Genomic DNA, 16048 nt, shown 5'->3' on the forward strand with positions numbered 1-16048 from the left:
AGATAACATTTTCTTTAATATTTTAGGCACATTAGAATATATTACGTACTCACATTCCATTTTTAGTGATAAGGACAAGCAAATTACTTTTTCCCTCTTCCTGCCTACCAATGATTGTTTCAGGGGCTAATGAATAATAAGCCCCTATTTTTTTGTACCCTCAACCCCTAAGGAGTCACTTCAAGCTTTTTGATTATGCTTTCTCCTTCTGAGAGGAAAATGTATACCCTTCTCATACTTTTTTATGAGAAATGCCACTTTAATTGGAGAAGAGGTAGATTAGGGATGGGGAGTTATATGAATTAAACTTAAACTTAGTGTTCAGTGAAAACACTAATAAACTTGAGTAATTATTGAATTATTTTAAAATAGGCTGAGCTGAGATTTTTTTATGTTTCTGTTTCATTATATATAGTATTAGTGCTATGATATGGGAGTCTGCTGACAAGAAAGCAGCAGGAACTGGTGTCAATGGGCCCTCATTTCATTATGAACACCTTTGTAGGCTAAGTTCTCCAGAAGCAGATGCTGAGATGGAGTTTGGCCTGCATGGTATTCATCAGATATCAACACCTGTGGAAGGAAGGGGGCATAAGATTTGGGAGAAGGTAGAAGTCTACCTACAATATAGGTCTGAAAAAAATCTCAGCCAACCTTAAGGAAAGTTTAGGAGTATATATGGCTTGTCACAAATGACCAGCCTTTTAACCTGCACCATAATCAGTCATTGGATATGGCCTATCCTAGGAATATAAGCTGAATCAATTCTGAAGAAACTGACAGCTGCAATCTGTCTGCTGACAGCTGGGGCAATAAGTCCTCCCTCAAAGGCAGATTTAGTTAACACATCTCTGTGCCCATCAAAGTCCATGCTGTGGACTACACACCATCTCTGTCCTTTACTGTATTCAACTGGCTTCTCTGGTGCTGTGACCTCATCCCCCATCCCTAAGGGTTCTGAGACCATGGTCACCATGTCTGTCTTAGACCGAGGTTGATGAAGACGTTCATTGACAGTCGCAGCTGAGAAAGTGTGCACCAATAGGCACCAAAGTGGATCAGCTGGGTGCTACCCACAAAGTGAATTATCTGGAGGATAGCTACACATATCCTCCTGACTCCACTCTGTAACAGCAGCCCTACCTCCTTCTCAGATGATCAGAGTCAATTACCCCTGCCAAGATGCTGACTCCTGCCCTTGCCTACTGGTCCCTGGACACAAGTAACCTGAAGTCCCTGAATGGCAGCCATAATTTATAGTTCAGTTAGACTCATGTTGTGACCCCTAGTGAAAGAATATCCCCTTTGGGAAAAAGGAACTATAACTTTACAGAGCATGAGTTTGTGAGAGCAGGAAGCCAAAACTCCCCAGTTAGTTATTGAGAATGATGGTAAGTGGAGTAAGTTCAGCTTCCATCTTTAATTATCAGACTTACATATTCTTCCTATTGGGAAAAAAATGACCTAGACATCTTTAATTAAATATGTATGCTGCTTCCTGGAAGATAGTGCCTCATCTTTGTATACTGTTGTCCAGATTATTTGTCTAAACAAATCTATGGGCTAATCAAAAAGACTTCAATATGAATGTTTATAGAAGTTTTAATTGTAATAGGCAACAACTGGAAATTATCAAAACATTCCATATAAGAGGTAAATAGATAAAATCCTTTTTGAATATTCATACAGTGTAATGCTCTACAGCAATAAAAAGAAAGAAACTATTGATAGAAATAACAACATGAATGAATCTCAAAATTACTATGTTGAATGAAAGAAATCAAACAGAGTACATTTGCCTAATTCCATTTATATAAAATTAAAGAAAATGCAAACTGATCATTAGTGACAGAAGCAGATCAATGGTTGCGTAGGGAAGGGTTAGGAAGTGTGGAGGGGATGGATTACATAAAAGCAGGAGAACACTTTTGATTGTGATGGTTACATTCATTATCTTGAGTGCAGTAACGATTTCACAGGTATATATTATGGCAAATATTATCACAGTGTACACTTTAAATATGTGTAATATATTGTATGTCAATTAAACTTCCACAAAGCTGTTTGAAAAGGAAGGTATAACAAATACACCTACTCCCACATGGTTATGTCCAAGATTAAATGTGAAATGTAAACATAAAGAGATTTGTGCCATGTAGGTGCCAACTAAATGTTGGCTATTATCATTACTAATAATAAATAAAAATAAATTATTAGTATTAATAATAAAAAATAGCATAAAAAGCTAATAATAAGTCATAGGTCAAAAAGTAAACCATGATACATTTTTTTAAAAAAGTGGAAACTGAATGATAATGAAAATATTACTAAAAATTTTAAAAAGTGGATTGCAGCCAAAGTGGTAATTTGAGAGAAATCTGCAGCCATAAGTATTTAAGTTAGAATGTTAGAAAGAGCAAAAGATGAAGAGGTTGTGAATTCTTTCTAAGAAGTTGTAAAAAGATTGGAATAAAACCAAAGAAAGTTCAGTAAATAAGGAACAAATATAGCTAGCTGCTTGGTGGCCATACCAGTGGAACACTGAATAAGCCCATCTGGCCTTAAAGAGAGGAAGATTGGCAACAGGTGTTAGCTCAGTGTGACTCCTTCCCTGCGTCCAAGTGAAGCTCAAGGTGCAGTGTTTTAGCCACCAGATAGAAGCCAGGCCTTCGAGATCAGTCTGTACCAAATCACTTTATTTAAGTAGTATTGTGGAACTTATTTTTCCAAAAGAGCCTGACGTGGCCATTGAACATGCATTGTATATCTGCTTTAAGTATTTACTATGTCCCAAAGACAAGAACAATGCCCTAAAAGATAAGGATGTAACTTCCCCCACATCAGCATTTCCTTAAGGATAAGCATTTCTCCCTAAACTAAGGATTGGTTGCTCACCTGCAGCATTCGTCTTGTGACCGCCCACCTTGAGACCACAGACCTGCTGCGTTCACCTTCCAACTACCCACCTTGCAACCACCAACCTCCTCTGTTCTCTGAATGGCTGTGCTGGCAAAGCAGTCTCATGACTATTGTAAAAGGGACATTCCAGTCATATGTGATACATGCTCTTTGATGGTATGTAACCACTCTGTACACCCTCACTTCTTTGGAGTGCTCCATTCCTTTGTGAAAGGACTCTGCCCAGCTATATGGTCCTCAGGGTTGGCTCATAATAATCTCACCTCAATTTTAATTTATAGATTTGTTATGAATTATTTGCATTGATAAAGTCACATCAGGGATTTACATTTACTTGTGACTCCAAGGGTTGTTATCTAAGGCATGTGCTTGCATGAGGGGCTAGTGTCAGTTTAAGGCCTCTACAGGCAGCTTGGCCAAACAAAATGGATGCCAAGGCAGCAATACCACGAAGTAGCTTAGCTAAACTCTCGACAGTGTAATGATTTGATATATGTATATACTGCAAAATGAAATCACTTATGTTTAGATTACTCCCTCTAGTCTTAGACTTGGTGAGAAATTAAACAGGCAAATGAAATTTTATAAATATATTAGCGTTTATCAGATATTAATAATTACACAAATATTGTAAGAAAAATTGCTACCTCTTAGAAGAAAACAAATGAAAATATTTTCTCATTTTCATGAGCTAACTTTTCAAATATTTTCTATTAGCCACCTCTGATAAAGAAATTAATAATCTATATCAATCATTTTTAAAGTACTTCAAATATACTTAGTGCTAGGGAAATGTTTTAGGTATATGACAAAAGATACATGAGTATTTTATCACCAAAAATTATGTTTTTCTCTCTAGAACAACTGACTTTGAAAATTTGGAAAAAGGGATAATGCTGTTGGAGGGATCATTGCATATAGAGATGCAGGCTAAACTGCCCTGCTTATGACATATGCCAAGGAAAAAAATATGTAGGATTATAATAAATCAATAATACGGCATTTGCAAATTATCCCAGTGGATTTATACAGATCTTTGTTGGCCTGCATATTGTATTTGGGCTCACTATTTCCACAGACTATTTGCAAAAGTTATTTGTGTATTTGTGGTTACACATTATTTATTGGATGGCAGTATCTTGAGCATAGCACAAAACACATGTAACTAAACTATTCTTTAACAGAAGATTTGTAATTAATCTAGTCACAAAATATATCAAATAATAAACATTTTAGAGTTCTCTTCAGAAACTATGAGCTATTGGACCAAACTAAATGTATGGCAAATTGCTTCAGGCACTGATAATTTCATTAGAATCTAGCAAAATCATTTACTAGAAATAACACTGTTAATTTTCCCTGTGAGTTAGAAATGTCTTAAGAGAAATAGGAACTCCATCAGTATTTTTGCTATGCAATGTTTCAATAATTTCTAAATGCAAAAATTAAAACAGAGAAATACGTCTTAACAGTAACTGTAACAGGAAAGCAAGAACTGCATGTGAGGCTATGAATGGCCTTCATTTCAAAGACAGAAATCCAAATTTGCTCCACTGAAGCAGCACAAACCTTCAAAATGAGAATAACAGAAAGTTCAATAGCATTTAGAGATTTCCATGTGGAGTCTGTTAGGAACCGTTCCAGACGTGTGAGAAAATGTAACATTTCAATTAATTAATGGAATACAATTCAACGAGAGAATTTTGTGGCTATTTAGTTTATATTAAATTTGATTTAAAGAAGTAGAACTTGGCCCTGAATCAAACTTATCAAGGTTTAAACAATTTCTTTTGGGAAAGAAAATGAGTTTAATTGTATTAAATATTTATTTATAGCATATGGAAGGTAGTTAAGTTACTGATTAGTTGTTAGACAGATCTATGTACTTAGGAAACCTCTATCATCATAGAATAGTCTTGATAAGTAACATTCATGATATTTAATAAAATTATTCTGATTTTAAAGTTTTATGTAAATAGGATTTTTTTTTCTATCTGGTACATATTTTTATAGAGGTAACAAAACAGAAAATGTTACTATCATTCTTTATGATCAACATTCCTAGTTACTCTATATTTCGTGATATTTCCTCAAAAACATGAATGTTCTCGATCTGTCAGTTAATTTGATTTCAACCGATTTTGCCTACCTATCAATGGAATCCACAGAAATTTATAAGAAATCAGACTGACTTTTAAAAAGTATTTAGCAATAGATATTTGATAAATACTTCTTGGATAAAATGATTAATATATGTGAAAACATGTTACTAGTGTACAATGTCTCATAGTGCCTAAGTTGTTCCTTCTTAAGCCTCAAAAATATTTCCCCCTTATTTACGGTGAGAAACAGGAAAGTATTTTTCATAAGTAATCTCTCATAAACACTCTAAATATGTGCAGTGTATTAAAGCAATAGAGCAGGATAGATAATTATGGTAGCATATATTTGAGATTCCCTAATTCCTCTTATAGGAACAAAACAACAGAACAAATGGATATCAAAGCAAACAAAAACCAAAAGAAATTAAACAAAAAACAAAACCCCAAAGAAAGCAAAACAAAAAAAAAAACCACCAATAACAAAAGCAATAACAACACCAGAAGAGAGACAATATCTTCAACAGTAGATGAAAAACTACCCCAGACAAAAAAGGAGGAGAGAGGAAAATCATTTACAACAGCTGGATTTACAGAGGATGCACATGACATGATAGCAAGATCATGAAGGAAGAGAGGAGTTTATTTGATGGTCTTAAGCTAAAAGTATAGGAATTGCTTACAAATACCCTCAAAAGGGAGTGACTCCAAAAAGGTGGAATCATTAGTAGATAGATATTATAACTACCAGTGAAACTGGTAGAAAACTGCAGGTTTTAATTTATGAGCAAGTGATGTTAAGGAGTATTAACAAAAACTAGGAAATGAAACACAAGGATGTCTGCCTGTGTTTCTCATGTCATTGTTTAATAGTCAGCCAAGAGTTAATTATCTAGGATAATATGTCTTTGATGTGTATTATTGGATGAGTCACAATATTCTAAAATCTCAGGTTAACTTATAGATGTTTGTACAGTATAAGATATAACCACATAGGTTGCACATTTATTTTCCTATTGGATATTAGTTTTGTATCAATTAGGAAATTTCATTGTTAACATGACTGTTTAAATTTATAGTCCTCAATATCTCCTTTGAACTAGCCTTATCATTTTACTGGTTTTCTCATTAACTGAGTTTAATAAAATCTTTGACAGGTGCTCATTTCGTATTAGCATATCACAGAGAGCAATGTCTGTAAATTTCATAGATATTTATGTTCAGAGTTTTGGAGGTTCTATTGAGATACCTAAGTAGACCCACATTCTAGAACCAAGGAAATGCGTTAATCCACAAGTGCTCTTCATCTCTCTCTCTCTCTACTCCCTCTCCCTTTCCCACCTCTTTGTTTTTGCATTTTTTCTGTTTCTTGGCAAATTTCTCTTCAGGTTCCAATTGCAACCAGCCAAAAACTTATGTCCCAATAGTGGTAGCAATAATAGGGAAACTGGCTTTATGATTTGACCATTTGGTGATCTCTGTTGGATGGATGATGAGGATCTATTCTCTACTGGATAAAAAATAACAGACAATACTGGAATCCAGTTTGTTCTTAGAATATTTGTGAGCTGAAATCAAACAAGAAAATATTTCATGGTAGTGGGAACAAAAAGTAATCTTTTAAATCTAGACCAGTGATTTCTTGTGTTTATCATGACCCATAAGTGAGGATGTTGAAGCTGCCTGCTCTGTGTGTAACCAAGAAAAACCTCTGCCTCTCATATGTGAGCATGAAAAATTTCACCTTTGGAGGGTATTAAGAAATGATAAAGTATCTTAAACTAAAGAATTTCTATTCTAATTGATTTATGAAATTAATAAACAGACATAAGTCTAGTGCTATCCAAACTTCTAAGACTTTTAATAAAAAGTATTTTTCTCATATAAACTTCTAGCTCACAAGTACTTTTACATCAAAAAAAAATCAAACAAACATAATAAAGTTGAATACTTGGGCAGAATAGACTGGTTTAATACTTTCATCTTTTTTAAAAAGTATACAGCTTTTTGTGTTGACTATTTTTATTAGTATGGATTATAATTAAAGTGTCTATTTTATTTTTTAATAAAATTTGTTTTTTAAGAAGAGACTAATCAGACATTAAACTTCTTTTATAGTTTTACTGATCTGATAAACTAACATTCTACATAATTTTTAGGAATATGAAACATGTAAAATTATCTGTTCAACTAATTTAAGTTATATTCCTGACAAGTGTTTTTATATCAATGATTATTATGCTTTCTAGTATGCCACCCTAACTGGAGTTTCCAAGAGCTTTATTTAATTCAAAAATCAGGAATTGATATGAAATCAAGTAAATTAATGGATTATCTTTAGAGACTGGGAAAATTTCTAAGTAAAATAAAAAACTAAAGCCATGGTAAAAGTATTTTAAATACATATTTAAATACAATTCATATTATACTAATATATATAATTTTAAAGTTAAATATATATACTTTATCATTGAACAAATTAAATATATAAATATAAAAATTAAATATATTAAATGTATATAAAATTTTTTACATTAATATGTTACAAAACAGCTGTAATTTTGATTGGTTAAAGAATTTGTTCATTTATGCCAGTAAAGTTATGGATGGTGGCTATAGGGTTTGAGTTGTTATAGATTGCTAAATTTCTTGCGTTGATAGACAATGACTACTTATCTGCTTCAAATGAAATGGAGGTTTCTTAATTTAGCTACAAGGTAGAGTTAATGTGGATATTTGTGACAATACAACAAGCAATAGTGACGGAGAAATACAACTGTACATGTAAGGTAATGGAGGTAACTCCATTTTTTATTAAAAAGAATTTAGTTTTGTCTTCAAGCCAAGTGTCATTTCATCCCTGTGTGTGAAAGAGTTTATTAAAGGAAAAAACTTGTATTATAATAAGTTGTAGAAGTTTCCAGTGAAGTGAAGTTCATTTGTTTGTTTTATAATGCTTGAGTCTTTCAAAAGCAATCAAATGTGAATATTTTGGTAAAATTGACTCAGCATTACTGGGCTTAATGATAAGAAGGATTTCTAATTCAAATTCTATAACGTTATATTAATAGAAACTTAGAATTTTGCATTCTCTCTGATAAAATTGATTCTGAAGCATTTTGAATTCTCTTAACAATGAATACTAAAAAGGTAATCTTTACTTTCTGTGTTTTCTACCCACTTGTCTGAGATTTTTATAGGTATTGTGATTTGTGTTGTTTTTTATGTCAGTGATTATAAAACCAATCTATCAAAAAAGTAATCCCCCTCAAAAAATTTCCTCACTGAAAAGTTGAGATTTTTGACAGTGGTGTTTGTGTCACCTTTTTCTATGTTTACTTCAGAATTATACATTGTCATTTTGATTAAATAGGTCAAAAATATTAGTTAGGTATCCATGATTTTAATCATATGGTCAAATCAACTCTGAAATTTTATTGATGTTGCCTTTTATAATCAGCTTTTAAATTTGAATAAATAAATAAAAAGTAAACAAGTAATTTAGAATGTCTCTTACACTTGAAATTATTGTTCAAATTTTACAGAGGGCCCTCAAAAATTGCAAAGCTTTCGGGCCAGCCTGGTAGCATAGCGGTTGGGTTTGCATGTTCCACTTTGGTGGCCTGGGGTTCTCGGGTTCAGATCCTGGGTGAGGACTTGCTCACTGCTCACCAGGCCATGCTGAGGTGGCATCCCATGTAGAAGAGCTGCAACTCTACAACTACGATACACAACTATGTACTGGGGTTTTGGGGAGAAAAAAGAAAAAGAGGAAGATTGGCAACAGATGTTAGCACAGGGCCAATCTTCCTCAAAAACAAAACAAAAACAAAAACAAAAACAAACAAATTGTGAAGCTTTGTTCCTTCACATTATAATAATAAGGATGTTATAAATAATTAAATTTCTTTGATATGCTTCATATTTCGCAATTGGATTCTATTATTATAAATGCTGCTTGGGAAAAATTTTCAAATCAAAGGGAAATTTGTGAATAGAAATTTGTTAATGTAAATGTTTTGGAGATTGAACATTTTGCAGAATGTATTGGAAGTCTCTCGAGTTTTGTTAATGTCTTTAATGTTCATAATATTGTGAAACAAAAACAAATCTGGACATAGGTAAGGAGAAATTTTATTCAAAAGACTGTTGCCACAGCAAGGATGCTCTGATCTGAGGATCTGCGTGTGTCTCAAAATAAAACAGAAAAAAAAAGGGCTTTTCTTTTATAGGGAAGGTAAGCAGGGCCAGCTAGAACTTTGAGGAAAAATCGAGCAAGCAAGCAAGTGGGGAGGTTGCACACAGACTCACTGGGGAAGTTTAACAGGAAATAATTCTTTCTGTGCTCAGCAATTTTGGAACAAGTAGATGTTCTGTGCCTTAGTATTCGCTTAAATTTGGGGGGAGCGAAAATCGACAGGACTGTGGGAGGAGGGAAGCATGACTACAGGTTGATGAAGCCAAATCAGTGGCAAAGTCATGGGCAATTATGAGCACCTGGTCTCCTCTGTTGTTTAAGACAGGCAGAGTCTATCCTTTAAAACTATTAGAGATAGAATAAGAGTCACTGTGAAGTTGAGGTTCTTAAAGTAGTTTTTACGGTGGGTTGGTCTTCACATTCTTTCTGACTTTAAGAGGATAGCTGTGTCATTTATTGAGCATGTAGTCACACTGAAAACTGATCTAATCTGAGTATTTTTGGTGATGTCATAGCCATCAGGGAGATTTTAGAGAACTTATGCATAACAGTTGGTTCCAACGACTGTATGAGTGCTCCCTTGGGAGCAGAATCATGTCCACTGGCAGGCGACTTTAGAGGATTTCCTTTAGTTTTCTGGCAATGACATTCTTGGTTTAGGTAAGATTATCCACAGTCTTGATTATACTCAGAGTAGAGCATAGAAAATGTGGGAGTTCCAGTGAACTTTTTCAGTGGCCTATATGGCAGCAGTGCCAGGCATGAAGGTCACCCATACATGATCTGCTGTGTGGCAGTCAAGTCTTTTATGTTTGTTCTCAAATCTCTTAGCCTCTCGTTTTAAGGTTTCTTGAGAACCTGATGAGAAAGGAAAGTCATAATGTGGTACTGGGGCTGGAGTTTTGCATCTAAAATTGTACCTGTAACATATTTTTATAGACATATTGGACCATTTAGTGCCCGGAAAACTCAAATCAAAGGTAATAGAGTAGTTATGATGAGAAAAGAAGGCAGCCTGGATAAATATTCAATAAAGGCTAATACATTTAGCTAATTGGATCCAGTCCAATTATCAGGTAGATACTGATAGACAAGGTTGCCACAAATAAAATATGTCTCCTTAGGGGCTACCCAGGGCTCATGGAAATAATTGTCCCATAGATTTTTATTGTGGAGTTCATATGCGCTCTTTTGATGGAGATGTTTTGCCATCCAGTTGGGAATAGGAAATCCCCCAAGTTATTTTTTTTCAGGATGGAAAGTCCTAAGTATACCGTGTAAAATTATGCTTAGGATCATATGGGTCTATTAGATGCATATAACAAGACAAGGAATATGTACTCTTTCATCCCATAATAACAGTGTAGATATTTGCATTAGTGAAAAATAAATGTAATTGTTAATACTTATACTCCTGAAAAGGCCCTCAGTTATGTTACAGTAGAAGCATAGATTGCTCTTCTTTTTGAAAAGTATTGAGGTTGAAAGTTTCTTTTGAAATCTTTAGAGAAAAGCTAAAGGGACCATGTATATTAACACAATGAATGTCCTTAAATTAGAGATAGATATAAGAATTTGTAGAAAACTGAGCTTTCCAGAGGAAAGACTACATAATAAGCAATCAGAAGTTGGGTTGTGAGGTTGCTCTGAGTGAGTGAAGGAATACTATAGATTCTGGGTACTTACAGGTATGGAGGGCTCATTGAGGGAGAAACAGATTGGGGAAGGAGGAGGAGATAATACAAAGTAAGGCTCATTATGGAAGGCAGTGGTTGCGTGTGGGGAATTATGTGAAAAGCAAAAGTACATTGGAGGGAATTAATAAGGAAAAGGATGCGGTAAAGAAGGATAATGAAAATGGTGAGAATAAGAAGTGGGCAAGGGAATCCTAAGGGGTATTTTTCTGACATCATGAGTGGAATCTTATTTTCTTGTGATGCCATCTGCTTGAACCATAGTTTTGGGGAAAGCTGTTTATCTCTTGGTATCTGCTTTTGGGGGCTCTAAAAAGAGACTTACTTTAAAGTCTTCTATTGGAATGCATGTCCTAGAAGAGTAGCTTTTGTACCTTTTTGATTGAGGGACATGAATTTAAGGTCAGGCTGCCTAGAGTTTGCCAGCAGTGTTGGTGATATGGAGGATGATATAAGAGTCCTTTTAAAGAGATTTAAGATTAGCTTCCTGGTGACGTCATTTCCAGAGAACTAAGTCCCCAATGTCGAGACCGTAGAGTGATTTAGATGGAAGGACAAGGTAAAGTAGACTCAACCTGTTCATGGTAAGTATAAGTATAATTGAAAAATCCCTTACAACATTTTAGAATGTCTGAATTAACCAGGTCAAAACCTTTGAGAACCTGAGTAGGACAGGGAATTTTTATGGGTTGGCCAGTCACTGTTTAACACGGGGACAGTGTGACCCATCAACAGAGGACTGGCGGTCAATCAGGGCTAAGGGTAAAACTTGAGGCCATGGGAGACTAAGTTTTTCTGTCAGTTTGGCAAGTTTTAATTTAGATAGTTTAATTTTGATAGCTCCTTCTATTATTCTAGATGACTAGGGATGATTAGAACAACGTATTTTGGGGGAGAAAAGATTTCCTTGGATATTTGGATTACTTTGCCAGTGAAATGGATCCCATGGTCACTTGAAAGAGTCAGTGGAATTCCCCATGTGGGAGATAATCATATTATTAAGTTTAGCGACAGTATTGACAGTGATTCTCTTACAAAGAAATACTTCAAGCTAGTGAGAGAACATGCATGTGATGATAAGAACATATTTATAACCATAAGATTTAGGAAGCTGAATAAATCTAGTTATCAATGAAGAAAATGTCCTAAACATTTGCATATTAATGAAAATTTTTAGATAATTTATGTGAGTCCCCAATTGAAAACCACTCTTCAGAATATACTGGATTTAAATTAAAAATGTAAAATTGCAACCAAAATAATATTTTCAGAAAATAGCTAAAATTACAACTGATGTCATTGTTCTGTTGTCTAGTTATGCTTCAATATTTTCTCTTATTTAGAAATGATATAGATATTTAGTGAATATCCAATTAATTAACTTAATTTAGCATAAGTCTAAGATGTTAACAAAATATCTTGAAAATTATATTTAAATGGACTTATTACAAAATATAGTTAAATGTTGAAATAAAGTTTGTTAAAATAATTTGATTTGGGAGGCTGGCCCAATGGCACAGCAGTTAAGTGCACACACTCCAATTTGGCAGCCCGGGGTTCACAGATTCAGATCCTGGGCACACACCAATGCACCACTTGTCAAGCCATGCTGTGGTGGCATCCTGTATAAAGTAGAGAAAGATGGGCACAGATGTTAGCCCAGGGCCAGTCTTCCTCAGCAAAAATGAGGAGGATTGGCATCAGATGTTAGCTTAGGGCTGATGTTCCTCACAAAATAACAATAATAATAATAATAATAATTTAATTTGGTTGAATATATATATATAATATATTATAATCTTAAACATTTAGTACATATAATGCTAATTTGTTCAATCAGCAAACCTGTATAAGTTTAGGAGGAACATATCCAAAGAATAAAAAATATATGCTTGCATTATACTTAACACTAATACATCAGGAGACATGGATATTTTTATTAAATTAACAATATTGAACTAGCCCCATTGGTCAAAGATTATCTATATTGTGTGAACTTGAATTTATGTAATACTTGTGTCAGTTCTTTTTAAAATATTAGAAATGCATTTATTTATTTATTTATTTTTTGTGTGAGGAAGATCAGCCCTGAGCTAACATCCATGCCAATCCTCCTCTTTTTTTGCTGAGGAAGACTGGTCCTGGGCTAACATCTGCACCTATCTTCCTCCACTTTATGTGGGACGCTGCCACATCACGGCCTGACAAGCAGTGCCTCGGTGTGCGTCCAGGATCCAAACCCAGACTGCTAGCAGTGGAGCTTGTGCACTTAACCGCTATACCATGGGGCTGGCCCTAGAAATTTATTTTTTAATTTCTGGGATTTTAGGAAAATTTAATGTATGTAAATGTTTATTTTTCTTGAAACCAATCAGTATAGAGCTACTTTAAGGGATTTTTACCATCTATTTTCGTAACATCATCCAAAGGTAGGAAAATATATATAGCATACATACCTACATACATACATATACATACACACACAGACAGATGCAAATAGAGAGCTTATAACTTTAATTTTAAAATTTTAGCTATGAGTCTGGCATAAAAATAGAAATATAAAATTTACTGTTTTCTATAAAAGAGCTGGCTCTTGAGTGATGTCAACAACATGGCGGAGTGAGCTATTCCCTTTGTCTCACCCCCTCTCAATTACAACTAAATGGACTTTCACTGACCAAAGGAGGATACCCACACAGCACAACAGGATGCCTGAGAGACCCACACAGCTGTACTTCTGAAGGTGGATGGACTGATTCTCCGGGAAGCAGTGGAGATAGGTGAGCACTCCCCTACCACTCCCCAGCTGCAGTGAGCCAGGTTGCAGTTTCTCACACAGCAGCTGGTGCTGCTATAAGAGGAGGCAGGGACAGCCCAACCTGTGCATGAATGCTATCCCAGCCTATGGGAATGCCCATTGTGCTGTGACAGCCCTACCAGTGAGAATGTGCCCTGGTGTGACTGTAAGAGGAGGCTGTGGAAGCCTTGTGTATGCGCGCAAATGCTATCCCGGCCTGTGGGAACACCACTGTGCTGCTGAAGCCCCAACGAGTGGCTCTAGCTGGAGCCCCTGAAGAAGCCCTGTCCACTAAGCACAACTATCAGCACAACTGTAAGCAGAGGTGATGGCAGACTGGTGCACACACAAACGTTATCCTGGCCTGAAGGATCACCTACTGTACCTGCACAACTTCCAGTGGATAGGGAGGGATCAGTAACACAGCTGCTGCTTACCCCCAGCAGTGGCAGGTGGAATCTGTGACCTGATACTACCACAAATGTGCCAGCAAGGGTCAGTTCAACAAACACGATGAAAAACTACAGTAACACTTCAGATCAGAAGGAAAATGACAAGTCTTCAGAAGCCAACTCTGAAGTCACAGAAATTTGCAATCTAAATGACAGAAAGTTCAAAATATTTGTCAAAAAGAAACTCAATGAGTTACAAGAAACCTCAGAAAGACAGTTCAATGAGCTCAGGGATAAAATGAATGAGAAGAATCTCTTCACCAAAGAGATTGAAACTATTAAAAAAAAAAAAAAACCAAGCAGAAATTTTGAAGATGAAGAACACAATTAATGAGATAAAGAATAATCTAGAATTCTTAAAAAATAGAGGTGGTGTTATGGACAGAATTACTGATTTAGAGGATAGAAATATAGAAATGCTTCAGGTGGAGGAGGAGAGAGAAATAAGATTTTTAAAAAATGAAGGAATTCTTTGAGAAATATCCAACAGAATTAGGAAACACAACATAAGGTTTATAGGTATTCAAGAGGAAGAAGAGAAGAAGAAAGGAGCAGAGAGCTTGTTCAAAGAAATGATAGCTGACAACTTCACAAACCTGGGGAAAGAACTGGACTTACAAGTACATGAAGCCAATAGAACCCCTAATTACATCAAGACAAAAAGACCTTCTCCAAGGCATATAATATTAAAACTGGCAAAAGTCAATGATAAAGAAAAAATATTAAGGGCAGCAAGTGAGAAGAAAATAATCTACAAAGGAACCCCTTTAGCAGGCTTTCAGCAGATTTCTCAGCAGAAACCTTACAGGCTAGGACAGAATTGAATGATATATTCGAAATACTGAAAGACAAAAACTTTCAGCAAAGAATACTCTATCAAGCAAAAATATCCTTCTGATACGATGGAGAAATTAAAACTTTCCCAGATAAACAAAAGCTGAGAGAGTTCATCACCATTAGACCTCCCTTACAAGAAATGATGAAGGAAACCTTCATACCTGAAACAAAAAGGCAAAGATCTACTAAGCTTTGAGCAAGGAGATAAATAGACAGACAAAATCAGAAAACTCCAGCTCTCTATCAGAACAGGTTAGAAAACAATTATAACATAAAAGATAAAGGGAAGAAAACATCAAAAATAACTATAAACACTTCAATTTAGTCACAAACTCACAATGCAAAACAGAATAATTTGTGACAATAATAACTCAAAAGGGAAAGAGGAAAGGGATGGAACCTGTTTAGGCTAATGGAGATAAGAAGCTATCAGAAAATGGACTATCTCATCTACAAGGTGTTTTATATAAACGTCACAGTAACCGCTAAACAAAAAATCAGAGCAGAGCCACAATTCATAAATAACAAGAAAACCATCGCAGAAAACCACCAAACTGAAACAGCAGTCAGAAATACAAGGAAAGAGAAACAATGGAAATATAGAAAAACCAGAAAACAAGAGATAATATAGCAGTATTAAGCCATCATATATCAATAATCACTTTAAATGTAAATGGATTAAATTCTCCAATCAAAAGCCACAGAATAACTACATTGATAAAAAACAAGACTCAACAATATGCCGCCTCCAGGAAACACATCTCAGCTGTAAAGACAAACATAGGCTCAGAGTGAAGGATGTAAGATGATACTCTAAGCTAATGGCAAACAAAAGAAACCAGGTGTTGCCATACTTATATCAGATAAAGCAGATTTCAAGACAGAAAAGACAGTGAGAGACAAAGAGAGACAGAATATAATGGTAAAAGGGACATTCCACCAAGAGGACATAACACTTATGAATATATATGTACCTAACACAGGAGCATCAAAGTGTATAAAGCAACTATTAACAGACCTAAAGGGAGAAATTGATAGCAACACAATAACAG

The sequence above is a fragment of the Diceros bicornis genome, chromosome 11 (genome assembly GCF_020826845.1).
Source record: "Diceros bicornis minor isolate mBicDic1 chromosome 11, mDicBic1.mat.cur, whole genome shotgun sequence".
NCBI lineage: Eukaryota > Metazoa > Chordata > Mammalia > Perissodactyla > Rhinocerotidae > Diceros > Diceros bicornis.